Raw genomic sequence first — 17,269 nt, forward strand, 5'->3', positions numbered from 1 at the left:
TGGAAGGTTCATAAGATACTAAGGATAAGTGTTTATTTCCTAGTTCCAACTATTCCACCTGAAGCACCAAAAAATGCCAAAGGGCCGGTGTGTAAGAAAAGCAGGAGCCTTTATCCAGTCCAACAATGGAAAGGCAGTTTTCCCCAAGCTTCAGACGTGAAGTCTCCCATTGAGTATTTCAGGAGACTGCTTAGTAAGGCCTGCGTTAAGAACACGATGGAGCAATCTAACCTCTTTGCATGCCAGCAAGACCCAGAGAAACCACCGTCTGTCACCTATGAGGAAATGGAGCAGTTTTGGGGAATTTGCTTCCACATGTCAATTTTTGGGCAGCCAGGATCCCAGATGTACAGGGGCGCAGCCACAAGGCTGGAATGTGTAGCAAATACAATGAGAATGCATCAGTGGGAGGCAATAAAATGCAACTTCCATTTTGCAAACAACATGGAACAAATTCCCCAAGGACATCCTGGCTACGACAAGCTGTTCAAGGTGTGTCCCCTTACTTTCATCACTGCAGGAATGATTCAAAGCAATCCCAATGGATGAGAAGCTATGCGTTGACACAAGTCGTACCATTCAAGGGAAAGAGTAGTCTCAAACAAAGCGCTGAGGTTACAAAGTGGTTATCTTGACAGGTGACACAGACGCCCACAACTTTGAGCTGCATACTGGTGCAATCTTACCAATGGATGGAATGCCAGACATCGGGGCGAGTGGCAACATCGTTTTAGGACTTGTGAGCATAATCCCAAGGAACCAGTCCCAGAAGTTGTTTTTTGAGAGCTGGTTTACCAATATAGATCTCCAAGTCACTCTTGAGAAGAAAAAGATCCACTACGTTGGAACTGGGCGGCAAAATTGCCTGGCAGGTTGCAAATTCTCTGCAGATCTGGCAATAAAAAAAGAAAGGTTTCAAGGGGGCCTATAAAGAAAAAGAAACTGAACTTTTTTGTAGGTTTGCTTTCTTTTTCTCATTAGCTCAATTTTTATTAGACTAGCTGCCTCCTCTTCCCTGGATAGTGACAAAAAAAAAACCTATCAACAAAAATATTCCACCAATTTTTTCCCCCCCCTCCAAGTTACCCTGATACACACACTTTTTTGGCTAAAACACACTTGTTTTCCATCCAGTATCACCTTACGCACCCTCTCTCACTGTGATAAAGAAACTATTTCAGCATTTTCTATATTCTACAAGAAAGCAAAATTCTGACCTTTAGAACAAATTCCCTTTGAGGTAAAATGGGCCCACGTGTGTGAACTGTGAATACATTTCTATCAGGAGTTTAAATAGTGCTGCTTTTGGAGATGCAGTAGTCCTCTGCCCCTTCCACAGAGATTAAAGTGAACTCATCTTGAGTCAGGGTTTGACATTTTCAATTTCACACCTCTGGCAGTTTGTTTTTGTTAAATATTTCACATTGTAGCGAGTGATGATGTGCTCCATACTGAAACCTGCATGAGACCTAACCTATCATTTTACACATGTGAGAATATTGCCTTTACTCATTCATGGAGCTAGTATTTCAAACCTCCAGAATTGAACTAAAGCATTATAATTGATTGGTTTCTGGGCACAGACTCGGCTTTTAGACATCATTAGTCCTTACATTTTCAGGAGGATTAAAGCCAGAACCAAATACCAGCTTTTTCCATTTAAAGGTCGCTTTGGTGTGAATTAGGATCAATGCCCTCTTGGGAAAATCAGTAGTGTCCAACTTTCAACCAGATAAACTTTGCGAAATCTGTGTTTGGTCGTTTTTCTTTTGGGCAAAAGTTGCTCAACTGTCTAATACCAAGGCTTGGCATTATTGGAAGAAATCTTAATCCAGACAGTAATGTCACCAGTGGCAATGCTATATCTTTGTTCAAATGGATCAAACTTCATCTTCCAACAGGTCAATGCTTGGTCCCATAGAGTGGGGTTTATTGTAGACTACCTCCAGAATGTTGGAACAGAAATGATGGAGTCTGCAGTCCTGACATTAATCCCACTGAACACTCGTGTGATCACATTGTGGGTGCTGTTTGTGCTGAAGTGACATACAACATGGACCGACAGTGGAACTCCTCCTATTGGTGGTTCAGTATTTGCAGATTTTTCTGTGGAATGCAACTCATTCATTCTCCTTGGTGCTTATTTGATTTACAATTTTGTGCACATAATGAAAATTTAAAGTTTAACATGGAGAGCTGAAGATGAGTTTGTGACTTTTAATATTATGCTGGTACCAAACATACAGAATCAACGTGTGTCACGGGCCTTTAAAATCAACAGATGAACGGCTCTTGCCCCTGGTAGCTTTTGAAGTGGAGCCGCCTATTATGGACCCTGCTGGCTGTCTGGACCATTGTACAGATGACTCTATTCTGGATGTATTCATTTAATTCCTGGGTAAGTTATACTTGGGTGAAGTATCTTTTCTACTGCAAAAGGGTGTTGACTAAAACCACCATCCTTGCGTTGGACATTTTCGCACTGACCTACAATTTGTTCTCCTCTACACCAAAACTGATGCATCATGGGCAGATACGTTGAGTCTCTTCAACGTTTATCCTGGAAGAGAAAGCAAGTCCTATGCTCTGTGTAGAAAATGTTTGAAACAAGCATTCGAGACAACAAAACAAGAACATAATTATGAGACATTTCTGTCAAAAACTGTGATAGATTTTGCATGTTAGGTAGGTATTGTCAGGTAAATTTCTAAAGATGTTTACCTAGCTTTTGTTCCAGAATCCAGTGGTTTCACTCATCTATTTTGTAAAACTGATTGCTTTTTCTGATGAAGTGACTGTATGTATCCTAAAAGAATAAATTCTGGGTATTTAAAAAAAAAAAAAAAAAACACTTTCTGTGGCACTTTTTCAGATGGTTGGTAATAGGCAATTTTCCATAAAAGAAATAAATAATTTTCTACAAACATAATCAAGAAAACTGTTGAAGATAGACCATAAATAATCCGAAGCATTTCTGCAGCCTCATAAATCTTTTATTTAACAGTCCCAGACCCATACAAAAAATTAACTGGTGAAGACAGCTTTTGGGGCTTGGTTTCAACCCATTTTTTAAATATGGTATTCCAAAAATGCCATGTTTGCTGTTAGGGTCCATATTGAAATTTATTTTATTTTTCAAAATAAACCTTCATTTTAAAAGTATCTAATTATAAAGTGCATTTTCCTACTTTGTAACATGCAAAGTAGGAAAATATTAATGAATTTCATTACAAACAAGTATCAAATTGATTACATTTCTGAGTAATTGGACTTTAAAATACCCCATTGTTTTCATTTCAGAGGAGGTTTTGCCACAAAAAAAATCTAAAAAATTATTAGACATAATGAGCTGAAATTTCCTCTGCTCTTTTCTGGTAAAACACTTAATAGAAAAATGCATTTAGAGTACTAAAAAAAAAAAATTGACTTCCGGTACCCACATTAAAACCATTGTATCACATGATGGTCATCAACAATGACATGAGTTTTGACCCATTGTCTAGCTACAAAGGTTATGGTGAACTCCTTCATGGAAAGCTAGAGCCAAGTAAAATGGCTATAATTCACTCTTCTGAGGTGGAGGCTTGTGTTGGAACAATTTAGAGCAAAGTATGGGATTCCCTTGGACAAGATGAGTCAGTGATTTTGACAGATAGCCAGGGAAATAAAATTATTCACTCTGAAGGAACCAGAGATGTGTTTATGGTGTTGCAGCTGCGGTGTAACTGTATTTTCTTTTGATAGGACTTAGTGATGTAAAATAAACAACACACAGATGCATATTACTGCCTACTGTACATTATGTTTTCACCTGTAAGCCACAATCGTTAAAATTCTAAAAAAAATAACAAATCTTTATAAAATGTCCGTTTAACTTTCCTAGACAACTTACAAGAAATATTGCACTTTTATGGAATATGAAACATTTTATAGATGTACTCTGTAAATTCTAATAATACGATAACCCAAAACATAGTAGAATTAATTTTGTTTTCTATAATTTGTTTACAGGACTTCTTTTATTTATTCAGCTTTGTTATACACAAGGTAGCAAAGTGCAGCAGTCACCTCAGATGTTTGAGGTTAGAATAAATTAAGCTCTGCTGACATTTTCCTCCCACTCCAAGAAATCTACTTCTGACTAATGTGCTTTTGGTACTAGTAATATCCCTTTTTTCTGTAGCCCTTTGTGTTTGACATTTTAATAAAGCACTGTATTGTTAGAGCACACTCCCACTCTTCCTCTGTCGCGCCTCGCTCTTTCATGCTTGTGCTCCGCTTTTATGTCGGGCTCCGCAGAGATTGTCGTCAGCCTATTGCTGTATACACAGCTCTCACTGACAGCGAGAAGCAAAGAGGAAAGTCAGACGAGGGTAGGCAGCAAGACACTTTGAAGAGGGTTACATACAGAGACAGGGAGGTATGAGGGGAAGCAAATCATGCGTGACTGATGAGAGCAGAGGTAGACAGGTGATAAAGCTGGAGTAGAGCGTGAGGCAGGCCAGAATAAACATGATAAAAGCTAATAACCCAAACAGATTGTATGTTAAACACAAGACGGGATGAATGAAATCCAATTAGCATCAATAAAACAGTAGGTAACTTGAAAAAAATATTCATAAAAACTAGAAGAAGAGAGAAGTATCACTGTGAGCATGAAGAAAAGTGTATAAATGTTGGGTGCAGTGGAAGGCTAATAAGCTAGTCAGACATATGGTTATTGATTTAGCTTATTTTAGAAATTTTAAACAACTCAAAGTAAAAAGGTTTGGGTCCTAGATTCAAATCCCGGTCTAAAACTCTTCACTATACAGGTGAGATTAAACCAGAGCTGCGCCCTTGTTTTGGTCGAATTGATCTAGAACGCATTAAAGCGTAGTCTGCTTTCTGTTTATGGAGCATCTCTGGTCTGCTTCGTGTTCACATACAGATTTGAACCACACCGGAGGTCACTTCAATCAAAACAAGTTTGTAGGCAGACCAGAGTTAGCTTTTATGGCCCGCATCAGAGTACCATTTGATATACTCACCTCTCCAAAGAAAGAGGACTTTCTAGGCTAACAAACTGAACTTTCTGGACAAACAAACCAGACTTACTAGGTTAACTAACCAGACTTCTGGACAAACAAACCAGACTTACTAGGTTAACTAACCAGACTTTCTGGACAAACTAACCAGACTTACTAGGTTAACTAACCAGACTTTCTGGACAAACAAACCAGACTTACTAGGTTAACTAACCAGACTTTCTAGGGAAACAAACTGGACTTCCTAAGCCAATGAATCAAACTTTCAAAGTAAACGACATGGACTTTCTCGGCAAATGGAAGTAGAGTTGGATGAAAGCTAAACAGTCCACTTTTATCCAACTCATCCAAGCCATTGCTTGCTTGAGTGTGAACGCACCCTAAATCTCCATGCTCTACAGTGGAGGTTTCTTTGTACTTCTAGATCCTTGTGCTCTAGAAGGTCTTGGACTATAATGGAAAAGATGAGAGTCAGCTGAGTTATCGCATGAAACATTAAAATAAAAGGAAGTTTGTTACTGTAACAAAATAAAATATGAAAACATTCCAGAGGAATGGACACTTTATAAGGTGATTTATGACGCAATGAAGAGCGAAGACAGTTGCTCTCTAATTTAAAGTAGAATTTCGATCTAAGAGGGAAAAAAACCCTTTTCAAACTATTTATCATGAAAACTGTGAATTGAGTTTTTTCTATCCAATCTCTCAGTCTTTTAAAAAAAAAAACAGACCATTTGTTATGTTCCCAGATCCACAATGAAGTGTAATAATGTAACCAGGAAGCGTTTAGATTTTCTCATGGATTGTGAGTTTGTGCTCGTTTTATGAAATTCTTTGACACGCTCACCAGACACTTGAGGCAGTCTGCAAGAGACTCTGCCCATCTTAGCAACAGCAGGAAGAGTAATTACCCCAGATAGGAGTAGTTCTGCTTAGCAGTTCATATTCCAGGTGTTCCTACTTGCCCAAGCTTTTTACTGTTATAGATACAGAGGACGTAATTAACAGACATACAGAGGGAATACGACTATATTAGATACTGGATGAGTGCTCCTCTGGGACAGTTTGTTCTCGTTCTTTCATTCTTTTCTTTTTCTTTTCTTTTTTCTACTGTGCTGCTCAGATACCGTTTTCCACCCAGTCCGTAGCTCTGGTTCTCATCAGTGATTTGCTTTTTCTTATTTTCTAACCACCCTTATTGTATCGTCTCTTTCACATCCCTGCCTCAGGACATCCTCTAACTGTGATGATGACTTCATTTTCTGGGCCCAGAGAAACGCCTTTATTAGCCCAGCTTAATAGTTCTATATGATGGCCTAGTTACAGCACCTAGACTTGACAATGTGTTGCCTCTGAGACTGTATTTAACTCAACCTTCAGTCTGACAGTGAATTAAAAATGACCAGTGTCCATTTTCTGGGGATGTTTTTGACGAATGTCTTTGTTTTGGCTGGTTCTTCTTAATCTGATCAACGCCTTGTGTTTCTACCCAAGCGGTATTCAACATTTCTTTACTGCAGGACTGACTTCCTCTTTCACTAAATTTTCCCACCTGTTAAGATTCTAAAGAACATATATTACATTACTATTAGTCTGCCTGCGAGTAGCCTGTTATTCTCTTTTTCATCTATTACAGTAGAGGGCTATTTGATATTTGAGCCAAAATTAATATTAATTTAAATGTTAAAAGTAAAAAATCCCTTATAGTCCAGGTCTTAACAGGGCACAGAGAAATATATTGAAAAGGAAATAAAACAATAAAACACGAAAAGATAAAGATATATTAAATTTGGGGAAATTAAAATAATGTATTACTACTGATAAGCTTCATAATGAATTTTTGCAATAGCAATATGTAGTATGAAATGGCATTAGAATGACTTAGAGGTAAGTGTCTTTTTTCCCATTAATCTTATTTTATACATGTTTTTTAATTAAATGCTTATTAGAGGTAAGACTAAGAAGGAGATTTAGAAGAACAAATCCTTAAGATTATAGGAAATAAGTTTAAATTGGACACGATTATCTTGTGTAAACAACCTATTTTGTGGGAACAACTTAACTATAGCGACTCATGGCACCAGAAGTGCTTCATACAAAGCTGCCTAAAGGAAATCACAGAACAAACACAGAAACATTGACCTCGAAGAAGCCTTTACCACTCTGACCTACAGTATATTCATTTGACATTACTTTGTACTAAGAATCTTTCATTCAACATAGTGTACTCTTGAAATTGTCTAAATTTAGTTGTGAGCTTTTTTCTGTTGCAATGCTGCAAACGTTGAGGCTCAAACACGCCTACTGACCTCAACAGAAAAAAACACCAAATCAGTTTAAGCTCCTGAACAGCAGAATGTTTTTTTGAATCTGCTCCCCCTTCCTTCTGTTTTTGTTCACTCATTTCATTTTACCTTTTTTAATGACTAAGATTTGCACCCAGTCCTGCCTACTGCCGTTTTTACCTGGTCTGTTTTTTTTTAATGACATCTGCCAACATTACAGGTGTTAAAACCAGCATAAATATACCCCAAATCCTTTACCTCTCCTTCTTTTTCTCACTCCATTTGCACTCTCTTCAAACATTAAATTGAGATTATTTTTTGTTTTCGACTAAGTTGCAAGACATTTTTAGTAATTATTTTGTCTCTACTTTCACAATAAATAAATCAAGTCGGAAGTGCGTACAAATCCAAAAACCACCTGTTACCACCCACGGCCTTTGTTGGAAATTTTGGTTTTTAGAACATAGGAGGCCGCGACACTAAATATTGAGCTAATATTTACTTTATTCATTTATTTCGGCTCTTGAGAGGACAACCAATCAGTGTTAAGGAAAAGAAATGGTGCTTCTGGAGCCGCATTGCAAATTCCATTCAATAGTGTAACTATTATTTATGAATATGAATATACTTTATTAATCCAGAGGGAAATTCACAAAGCACCAAGGTGTCTCAGTTTCCCAAGCTGCATTTTCTTTCAAATATTTCAGATCTGCTCTATGACAATATTTGAGATTGGGCAGATTTTCCTTTAATAACATGTTCCACAGAAGGCTCAGTGAAGAGGTGAATGTGTGAATATTGAACAATGAATCAGGCAGCAGTCCACTGCAGCTTGTTCTCTCTTTGTGGATAATAACTCTCATTGCATTTCACCGGAATTTCAGCGTCTTATAAATGGCTTCGTGTCATTCACTTTGCTTCTCATCTGCTCTTCTATGTCTTAGGCACTGATTTTCATTTTTAACCGTCTTCACGTTGTCAGAACATTTAAGTGTTTTCTCTGTGTTTCTGGTTAGGGAGCATTCAGACCCGAGTGTGGCCAGTTAAACTAAACAAAAACAAAAAAAGTTAATCTGTTTTATAATTTTACAAGGGCTAGTTTTTTGGAGGACTTTATAAACAACGTTTTCATTTGAAAAGTACTTTCACCATTTACTCTAAAGCCAATTTTCTCTTTGATTAAAAAAATATATATTGTTTTTTTTACACCTACATTTCAGGAGAATGTAAGTATCAGAGCTGCAGAAACTCACTAGCATTTAATTCCCTTCTGGGCGCCAAATTTTGTATTATCCCAGTTTATTGCCCTTTTTGGAAACCTGATATATGTATCTGTCTGTTCTAAAGACTATGAAAACCCAAAAAACGCATAAAAACCACCTCATCCCCTGTAAGAGACTTGCAGTACATTAAAAATGAAATATACCAGCAGGTAAAACTTTAAGCTGAGTCTGTCAGGTCTGAATGTACATCCTTCATTTAATTAACTTTCAGTGCTTCGTTTTAGCCATTCAGTTTTAGAGTGTCCAGTTTCCTTTGTTGAAGATGAAACACATAAAAAAGTCCTAATGTACAAATAAAAGATTCCAGACTTCTCCAGACTTAGCAATTGCTAAAAGTAATTTAGAATAGAAAAGTTTCACACTTTTCTATGGTTTCCAATGAATCTTCTGATGTTGAATGTGTAGTTTGTGGAGGAATGCAGAGCACTAACACAGTTTGTCTACAAATCACTGTATTTGAAACTGTTATGCTGTCACACTTTCAACCATCGTATTATTTCTGAGACATTTTCCCAAGCCAGAGGCTGCATGCAACTTATCTCCACTTATCAAAGATGGACTTGTATTTAGGATGCCTTCACTCTAGCCCTGATTCTTCTACTTCAATTCAACTCCAGTTTGTTAGTTTGGTTTGTTTGGGGAAGCAGAACAGGGAGCGATTTGGCGCTAAATGGCAGCTGCCAAGATGGCGTGTGTTCCCCTTATCTTGCCATAGTCATTACTGGTATTAGTATATACTGTATATAGTCTTGGGAACTTTGTTTTACTCCACATTGTAAAAGGTTTTACCATGGATGACCTGTTTGTTAATCAGCAGTAGAAAGACATAATTTAAAAATCCCTTGCGCGATCTGTGAAAGCCTGAAGATCACAGATTATGTGAAAGCCCTCACAATACTTTATAGTTTTTGGCAACTATTAAGACCAGAACCAGAAGACCTGAGTTGTCTGGAAGGTTACAACGACCAAATAAATGTTCAGTGATTTATAAACTACCAGAAGTATTTTAGAGTCTATTCTCTGAGCTACAGGGAGCCAGTGTAAGGACTTTGCTCTATCCTACACTGAAAAAAATGAACTTTGGGGGTTATTACATTAACAAAAGAATATCATGTATTTTAACACAATAATTTTATGTTTGAAATGAAAACGTGATAAAATCATGTTGGATAAACAAGAAATTCAACAACTTAACGTTTATGAATTTTAATCATGTTGAGATAACATGATTCATTATAGTCAGATGGATCTCCCTCCTCCGAGGGTCTAGCGAGATCAGGGGATCACGAGAGATTATGGAAGATCACGCGACATAACTGTTTTGCACCTGGGAAAACTTCAAAGCGGTTTTAGTTTCACATTAAACTATAGATATTTGTTTTTCTCTGCAGGGCAATATTGGCATTTAAGAACTGCACTGTAACAAATGGCTGTAAAAACTACAGCATGAAAATACAGTTCTGTTGTACCTTTTCTAATTGTTGAGTGTTCTTTCTACCCTTTCACCCAGTCCTGTCTTAAAACACTTAATGTAATGTAACTTAAAAAAAATGTCTTTGAATTATCCTAATTAAATCATGGAAAGGATTTCCTCACGATTAAATAGCTTTCTTTCAGCATGAAGCATGTTTGTTGAGCTAACTTAATTTTCATAAGTTGGAGCAACTTAATTAAGTAGTGTGAAGGTACCACTGTAACATAAGTTGGTTTCTCAGGTGTGCTATGGTGGCGCAGGGGGTTAGCACGCCCCCACGTTTGGAGGCCTTAGTCCTCGATGCGGACATCGCTGGTTCGACTCCCGGTCCTGGCGACCTTTGCCGCATGTCTTCCCCCCCTCTCCTCTTTCCTGTCTGCCTACTGTCGCAAAAAAATATGAGCCACTAGCGCAGCAAAAACTTGTCGGAGAAAAAAATTGAAAAAAAAAAAATGTTGGTTTCAACTAATGCAATTTTCTAAATTTGCATTAATCTTAATCAAGTAAAGTAAATTATTTGGTCCAAAACATTGCAAATTAGTTGGCCTGGCTCTTTTAAATTACATTGGGTCCAACTATAGTAAATGAGTTGAATCAACCTTAATAAATTAAATTGAGCCATCACATTTGCTTTAAATTGGAATAACCATAATAAATTAAGTTGAGCCAACACGTTTGATTTAGAATCACCCATAGAATAACCATAATAACATAAGTTGACCTAACACATTTGCTTTAAATAGGAGTAACAGGTAACATGGTGCTGAAATAAAGCAAAGTAATCAGGTGGAAATCCTTTCCATAATTTTTTTATGTTCATCCAAAGAGTTTTTTTTTTCAGTGTACTGGTTTTAGTGAGAACACCAGCAGCAGCGTTCTGGAACACCTCCAGCTGTTTTAATAGATTTTTTTAGGCCGACCTATGAAGGCACTGTTGCAGTAATCAATGTAAAGGATTACAAATGTCAGTGCTCTGTTATGTTCCGGGGTTCTGGCTGCATGGTGGGAGTTCCTGTGCACCCTGATGGCGACAGGTTCCGGCTGGAGTGCGGTGCATTATTATCCGCAGCTGTTCGTGATCATCTTCATCAGCGGCGCAGACTTAAGGAGTTGGCCGCCAGTCCAGCGTCGCCTGAGTGTTAGCCAGTCACGGTACCTCTGAGCCCCCTGAGCCTGTCTCTGTGTTTCTAGTTGTCTTGAACATTCTAGTAATTATCTTTGTTTACTCCGTTGCCTTTTAGGTGATCCTTTGATGAGATCCCGGTTGAATTCCTGGTTTATGAACCACCCTCGTGACGCCGTGGAAAGTATCCACAGGTTGCCCGAGTTCCCAGACTCACCTCTCCGTTGTTTGGCAATTATCTCCTGGACCCACCGGCTGGCGGCCGTACCACTCCTCCGTCTCCCCGCTGCACCCGTGCCTACCTGTCCGCTGCCCACCGCACTCCTCCGCTGTTCCTGGACCCACCAAGAACCGAGACCCCGGACATACTTGGTTTCCCCTCCAAGACTCTGTTCATCAGCAACAAGTAAGATCAGCCTGTCTTTTCCCAGAAAGATTTCCTTCCTTCCCACGACCCCTGAACTCACCACTCTGTTCTTTCCTCGTAGTGAACCATTGTTGCCGTCCCTGTTTTTGCCCCTGGACCAGACCATCCTGATTCTCGCTGATAATTGTGTGATCATTATTAAATCATTTAACACTGATCCTACCTCTCCTGTCTTGTGTTCTGCATGTGGGCTTGTTAAAAACTACCATCATGACAGAACACTCAGGCCAACAAATCAGCCCAGCAGACGCAATCCGGAGAGCCTTAGCCGAACAACAATCTACATTGCAAACTCATGAAAACGCATTAAGAGAGTTAAGTAGAATCCAAACTGAAACGAACCAACAACTGTCTGAATTAACCCGTTTCCTTCGAGGTTCAGCCCCTCAAACTTCTCCTCCAGATCCCGCTCCAGCTTCTGACTCAGCTCTTGCTTCAAACCCAGCTCCGGAGATCCAATCCACGTTTTCTGAGGTCCGTCCACCTACACCCGAAAGATTCACAGGTGATCGGAGAAAATGTAATGGTTTTCTCCTTCAATGCTCGATAATGTTCAATCACTCCCCGAGAAGCTTCCCTTACGACAGCTCCAAGATTGCATACGTCCTGTCCTCGTTGTCGGGACAAGCTTTGTTATGGGCCGAAGCTCGTTTCCCAGATCCAGCACGCTATGGCTGTTCATTTGATGAATTCATAAAGGAGTTCAGACAGGTGTTTTGTCAAGATGCTGACCAGTCATTTAATTCCAGAGAGTTGTGGAATATTAAACAAGGAAATAGAACTGTGGCGGAATTTTCCGTTGATTTCCGTATCAAGGCTGCAGCGACAGGCTGGAACCCAGCCGCACTTAAGAGCGCATATTATAACGCGTTAAATGAAAACATTAAGGATGAGCTGGCTACTTTTGAAGAACCTAGGACCCTAGAGGAATTAATTAGCCAGACCATCCGACTGGATCACAGAATCCGGTCCCGAAGGAGAGATTGGGGTCGTAGGAGCCAACCATTTAGACACCTCGGTGGCTCCGCTTCCCCCTCGGCAGTTTCTCCGCCCCGAGCCTTTCAGGAACCCGAGCCCATGCAGTTAGGTCGGACTCGCCTGACTCCTGAGGAGCGCCAGCGGCGCATTTCAGCCCGCCTTTGTATTTATTGTGGTTCCCCGGGTCATTTTCTGGCCAACTGTCCGGTTCGTTTAAACCTCCCGGTCCGCCCGTAGCAGCGAGGAGGTTGGCGGACCATCCCAGCGAAAAAGACTCTCCTCGCTTACTGTTGCCCGCAACCGTTTTGATTCAGACCCAGTCATTTTCTTTATCCGCCCTGGTCGACTCTGGTTGCGAACAAGATTTGATCGACGACTCCCTGGTGAAACAGATGAAAATAGAGACCGAACCACTACCTGTTCCACTGCGAGTCACAGCATTAGATGGAAAAACGCTGCCACACATCACACATAAAACCAAACCGCTCCACCTCATCATTTCTGGTAACCACAGTGAGTTTATTTCATTTTTTGTATTCTCATCAGCCAATTCCCCCATAATTTTAGGTTTCCACTGGTTACAACTTCACAACCCACAAATAAACTGGACCGAAAAACACCTAGAGTCCTGGTCCGCTTCTTGTCACTCATCTTGTCTCCGCTCTGCTGTTCCCCCAGGTCCTCCGCCGGCTGAGCCTCAGGAGGCGGACCCGGTCGATCTCTCCACAATCCCCTCTGAATACCACGACCTCGCTCCGGTGTTCAGTAAGTCCAGGGCTCTTTCTCTCCCTCCTCACCGTCCATATGATTGTTCCATAGACCTCCTGCCGGGGGCTCCGTTACCCACCAGTCGCTTATACAATATTTCTCGACCTGAAAGAGACACTATGGACAAATATATAAAGGAGTCTTTGGCAGCCGGTGTAATCCGCACCTCATCTTCCCCTCTGGGAGCTGGATTTTTTTTTGTGGGGAAGAAAGATGGATCTCTGAGGCCCTGCATAGACTATAGAGGGTTAAACAATATTACAGTTAAGAATAAGTATCCCCTGCCATTATTATCATCTGCCTTCGAACCGGTGCACGGTGCTACAGTTTTTTCCAAACTCGACCTGAGAAACGCTTACCATCTTCTGCGCATACGCAAGGGTGACGAGTGGAAGACTGCGTTTAAGACACCTACTGGCCATTTTGAGTACTGCGTGATGCCTTTTGGCTTATCCAATGCGCCTGCATTTTTTCAAGCCCTGGTAAACGATGTTTTAAGAGACTTTCTGAACATCTTTGTTTTCGTGTACCTGGATGACATTCTCATTTATTCACAGACTCTAGAGACACACAGACGCCACGTTCGCATGGTTCTCCAAAGACTGCTCGAGAACAAACTATTTGTCAAAGCTGAGAAGTGTGAGTTCCACAAGCCGTCAATTTCCTTCTTGGGTTTCATGTTAGGGGGCGGACAGGTACGGCCGACGGAGGAAAAGATCCAGGCAGTACTGCAGTGGCCCACACCCGAAACCCGCAAGCAGCTCCAACGCTTCCTCGGATTTGCAAACTTTTACCGCCGTTTTATCAGAAACTACAGTCAGACAGCTTTACCACTAACTGCACTAACCTCTTCCAAGATCCCTTTTAGTTGGACTCCGGAGGCTGAAGCGGCGTTCTCACGCCTCAAGACCCTCTTCGCCAACGCACCCATCCTGATTCAGCCAGACCCGTCCCGACAGTTCATTGTCGAGGTCGACGCCTCGGACACCGGAGTTGGTGCGGTTTTATCCCAGATCTCTCCTGGCGACAATAAAACTCACCCATGTGCCTTTTTTTCCCGCAGATTATCACCTCCAGAGAGAAACTATGATGTGGGAGATCGGGAGCTACTAGCTGTAAAATTAGCCCTGGAAGAATGGAGACATTGGCTGGAGGGAGCGGAGCATCCGGTGCTGGTCTGGACCGATCACAAGAACTTGTCCTACCTTCAGTCTGCCCGGAGGCTCAACCCACGCCAGTCACGCTGGTCGCTATTTTTCTCTCGATTCAATCTCTCCATCTCATATCGCCCTGGTTCCCGTAACATCAAACCTGACGCACTTTCCCGCCTGTATTCGTCTGATGATTCCGAGAAGGCCCCTGCCCCTATTCTTCCTCCCAGTTGTACAGTCGCCACCGTTACCTGGGAGATCGAAGACATCATTACACAAGCTCAGTTGACAGAACCTGCACCCGACACCTGTCCTCCCAACAAGCTCTATGTTCCTGTCTCTGTCCGAGCCCGTTTTCTCCACTGGATCCATGCCTCAAAATTCTCTGCACATCCCGGAATAAGCCGTACCATTGCACTCGTCCTCCGCAAGTTTTGGTGGCCTTCTGTCCATAAAGATGTCAGTGAGTATGTCCAAGCCTGCACCACCTGTTCCAGAAATAAGACCTCTCACCAACCTCCATCTGGTCTCCTGGAACCTCTCCCCATCCCCAAACGGCCATGGTCTCACATATCTATAGATTTTGTTACCGGCCTACCTCCTTCCAAGGGCATGACCGCCGTCCTCTCTATCGTCGACCGTTTCTCCAAGACCTGCCACTTCGTTCCTCTCCGTAAGTTACCCACGGCTTTTCAAACCGCTCAACTTCTGATCAAACACGTTTTCCGACTCCATGGCATCCCACAGGACATCCTCTCTGACCGAGGTCCTCAGTTCGTCTCTCAGGTTTGGAAAAGTTTCTGTTCGGCTCTCAACGCATCTGTCTCACTCTCTTCCGGCTTTCACCCCCAGACCAACGGTCAAACCGAACGGCTCAACCAGGACCTGGAAACCACCCTCCGCTGCTTCACCTCCACCAACCCCTCTGACTGGTCCCAATTCCTCCCTTGGGTGGAGTACGCTCACAACAGCCACATCTCGGCAGCTACCGGTATGTCCCCGTTCGAGGCTTCCATTGGTTATCAACCCCCTCTTCTTTCCTCAGAGGAAAAGGATATTTCGGTCACCTCAGTCCGTCATCACATCCGCCGTTGTCGGAAGGTCTGGAACACTGTTATCCGTAACCTCAACCACACTGCGGATAGAAATAAGCGCCTGGCTGACCGGAAGAGGAGACCAGCACCCATATACGTCCCTGGTCAACAGGTTTGGCTTTCTTCACGTGACGTTCCGCTCAAATCCATTTCCAGAAAGCTCTCTCCCCGATACATTGGTCCCTTCCCCATTGAAACCGTACTCAGTCCGTCGGCTGTCCGTCTCCGTCTGCCCGCCTCCCTCCGCGCCCACCCCACCTTCCATGTGTCCCAGATCAAACCTGTCCAGACCAGCACGCTCTGCCCTCCAGCCGAACCCCCTCCACCCCCCCGTGACATTGATGGTCATCCTGCATACACCGTCCGTCGGATCGTGGACTCCCGTCGGCGAGGTCGCGGCTGGCAGTACCTCGTCGATTGGGAGGGCTACGGTCCGGAGGACAGATCCTGGATCTTTGGTTCTTCCATCCTGGACCCTTCCCTTATCTCCGACTATCGTTCCTCGTTGCCTTCCAGTTCGTCTAGGCCGCCAGGTGGCGACCGTTGAGGGGGGGGTACTGTTATGTTCCGGGGTTCTGGCTGCATGGTGGGAGTTCCTGTGCACCCTGATGGCGACAGGTTCCGGCTGGAGTGCGGTGCATTATTATCCGCAGCTGTTCGTGATCATCTTCATCAGCGGCGCAGACTTAAGGAGTTGGCCGCCAGTCCAGCGTCGCCTGAGTGTTAGCCAGTCACGGTACCTCTGAGCCCCCTGAGCCTGTCTCTGTGTTTCTAGTTGTCTTGAACATTCTAGTAATTATCTTTGTTTACTCCGTTGCCTTTTAGGTGATCCTTTGATGAGATCCCGGTTGAATTCCTGGTTTATGAACCACCCTCGTGACGCCGTGGAAAGTATCCACAGGTTGCCCGAGTTCCCAGACTCACCTCTCCGTTGTTTGGCAATTATCTCCTGGACCCACCGGCTGGCGGCCGTACCACTCCTCCGTCTCCCCGCTGCACCCGTGCCTACCTGTCCGCTGCCCACCGCACTCCTCCGCTGTTCCTGGACCCACCAAGAACCGAGACCCCGGACATACTTGGTTTCCCCTCCAAGACTCTGTTCATCAGCAACAAGTAAGATCAGCCTGTCTTTTCCCAGAAAGATTTCCTTCCTTCCCACGACCCCTGAACTCACCACTCTGTTCTTTCCTCGTAGTGAACCATTGTTGCCGTCCCTGTTTTTGCCCCTGGACCAGACCATCCTGATTCTCGCTGATAATTGTGTGATCATTATTAAATCATTTAACACTGATCCTACCTCTCCTGTCTTGTGTTCTGCATGTGGGCTTGTTAAAAACTACCATCATGACATGCTCGTTAGTTTTGTAGAAACAAACACATTGATTGTGCGTAATGTGACTATATTCCATTTTGAAAGTTTAAACTGAGTAGTCTCTAAATTATTATGCAAGCCTCTAAAAGTACTTATTTTATATTTACTGTGAATGTTAAATACCTTCAAGCTCCTGCAAGAAGTCTTGGAAATTGTTGTTTACATTCAATGATGCCATAATTTCTAATGACATGAACAAGCTTATTCTCGTGTGATTTTATTTAAATTTTTTATCTAATGGAAACATTTGTGAAATTATTTTGTCTTTTTGACATTGGCAGAATATC

The 17,269-nt window shown here is 42.2% G+C and overlaps 1 long non-coding RNA gene across 2 annotated transcripts; it reads left to right on the plus strand.

The window, feature by feature from the left end:
* The first annotated feature begins 16,220 nt into the window (after nucleotides 1-16,220).
* On the plus strand, nucleotides 16,221-16,901 carry LOC116712601 (uncharacterized). 2 transcript variants are annotated; one of them, XR_004337584.1, is made up of 3 exons: nucleotides 16,221-16,346; nucleotides 16,436-16,723; nucleotides 16,806-16,901. It is a non-coding gene; the product is annotated as an uncharacterized LOC116712601 (long non-coding RNA). The 2 variants fall into 2 exon arrangements; XR_004337583.1 differs by having other exon boundaries at nucleotides 16,221-16,723.
* Nucleotides 16,902-17,269: the final 368 nt, after the last annotated feature.

This window comes from Xiphophorus hellerii, chromosome 22, assembly GCF_003331165.1.
Source record: "Xiphophorus hellerii strain 12219 chromosome 22, Xiphophorus_hellerii-4.1, whole genome shotgun sequence".
Taxonomy (NCBI): domain Eukaryota; kingdom Metazoa; phylum Chordata; class Actinopteri; order Cyprinodontiformes; family Poeciliidae; genus Xiphophorus; species Xiphophorus hellerii.